Source organism: Nannospalax galili, unplaced genomic scaffold, assembly GCF_000622305.1.
Source record: "Nannospalax galili isolate Female #2095 unplaced genomic scaffold, S.galili_v1.0 scaffold635, whole genome shotgun sequence".
Lineage (NCBI taxonomy): Eukaryota > Metazoa > Chordata > Mammalia > Rodentia > Spalacidae > Nannospalax > Nannospalax galili.
The window spans coordinates 726,378-728,839 of record NW_008335836.1 but is presented as its reverse complement, the minus strand read 5'-3'; positions in this window follow the sequence as shown (position 1 = coordinate 728,839).

Below are 2,462 nucleotides of genomic sequence, written 5' to 3'. Positions count from 1 at the left end.
TCTGCTTGGAAGAGAATGAAATTAGACCCTTATATTTAACCCTGCACAAAGGTCAATTCCAAATGGATCAAAAACCTCAATACAAAACCAGAAACTATGAAACTGCTAGAGGAAAACCTAGACAGTATCCTACAAGATATAGGTGTGGGGAAGGACTTTCTAAATCAGACACCAGTTGTTCAGGCATTAAGGTCAACTAACAAGTGGGACCTCATTCAATTGACAAGCTTCTGTACAGCAAAAGAAACAACCAAAGAAATGAAGAGGAAACCGACTGAGAGGGTAAAAAGAACCTTCACCTGCTACAAGCTGACAGAGGATTAATATCCAGAATGTAAAAAGAACTCAGAAAACAAAGAAACAAGAAAGTAAATGACCCAATAAAAACATGGGCTAAGGACCTAAACAGAGACTTCTCAAATGAAGAAATAAAATGGATATGAAACACCTTAAAAGGTGCTCAACATCTTTAGTAATTAGAGAGATGCAAATAAGAACCAGTTTAAGATTCCAGCTTACTCCAGATTGGTTAGGATCAAGCAAACAGATGCGCCGAATGCTGGAAAGGAGGTGGAGAAAGGGGAATACTCATTCACTGCTGGTGGGAATGCAAATGTGTGCAACCACTGTGGAAAGCAGTGTGAAGAACTCTTAACAAACTAAAATTGAATCTACCATATAATTCAGTTATACCATGCCTTGGCATATATTCAAAGAACTCATCCTATTGTAGAGATAACTGTACTTCCATGTTTGTTGCTGCTCTTTTTACAATAACTAAGAAGTGAAAACAACCTAAATGTCCCTCAACTGATGAATGGATAATGAAAATCTGTTACATCTACTCAATGGAGTTCTACTGAGTAGCAAGGAAAGATGAAATTATGAAATTTTATGGTAAATGGCTAGAGCTGGCAATTGTGATACTAAGTGAAGTAACAAAGACTCAGAAAAGCAAGCCACATATGTTCTCTGTCTACTGCATATCTTAACACCAATTCCTCTCATGTGATTATATATCCTGATGTAACAGCGGGAGCCAGGTTGGAAAGGAAGCACAAAAGTAAAGGGAAAGAAAGACCAGAGAGAGGGGATAGTAAGCAACAGGTTTTATCAAGAGGGAAATGGGGAAAATGGGGGCCTTCAACTGAGAAGAAAGGAGAGACAACATATAAGGATACATGGGGGTAAGGTAAAGGGAAAGACGGAACTCAAGACTCGGGGAGTGGGGGGGGCAATAATAGGAGACAGCTATTTTCAAGGGGAAGATGGGGGAAATGGAGACAGTTAAACTGGGGAGGAAGAAGGGAAGTTAGATAGGGAGAGAGAGAGGAGATAATAAACTTTAGGTGGCATAAAAATCCAGAGGGATGGAAGCAACCGAAATGTCCTTCAATTGACGAATGAATAATGAAAATGTCGTTCGTTTATACGATGGAGTTTTACTCAGCAGTAAAGAAAAATGAAATCATGAAATTTGCAGGTAAATGGATGGAACTACAAACTGTTATAGTAAGTGAAGTAACACAGACTCAGGAAAAAAATCGACACATGTTCTCCCTCATATGTGGATTCTAGAACCAGACCCTGATAAATGAGTATGTACCCAGACATAACTACAGAAACCAGGACAATAGAAAGGAAACGGGGAGGTAAAGGAAAAGAACGAAACTGAAAGAGAAGAACAGTAGGAAACAGGCATTAATAAGGGAGATATGGATAAAAATTGGGTTATTTTAAGGGAGGGGGAGGGAAGGGTATACAAGGAACCGAGGGGATAAAGGGAAAGAAGGAGCTTAGAGAGTTAGGACCATAGGAGAAGGGTATTAGTAAGGGAGAAAGAGGGAAATGGGGGCACCTTAAGTGGGAAAACCATGGTGGAGGGGTGAGACAATGCTACAGATAAACAATGCCTAGCTAGTTTTGAAAACCACAGGGAACCATATTACTCCTACAAACTACTGACAAATTATACACAGCAAATCAAGAAATATATGTCGAGGTAAGGTTTATCTGAGAACAACTGATCTTGCCTAAGATTTAGCTACATGACACACAGTAATTAAAAGTACCAGACTGGTGGAACTAAACTTCTTGGGTGTTTAATAGACATACTTTGAAGCCTACACTTATTTGGTCAGAGGGACATAAAGGACAGTTTTTTCTCTTTGCCCTCCTAGGTCGATAAGTTCCAGGGGACTATGAGCATCTCTCAAAATGTCTTGTAACTGTGGTGGATCACCTATCCTATCGTTCAAGGTGACCGTGGAGACCCCATGAGATGGACTTGAACCAGTGTGCAGTCTACAAAGAGGAAATATTTCCTCCATGCTTCCAAGTGAAGCCAGCCACGGTCGAGCAGGACCTTTGACTTATCTTCACATAGGTGGAGCTGGTAAAAGAAAGGAGCCAGGGGCTCCTCCCAAGCCCATGTGACCCCTGAGGAACAGATCCTTAAATGA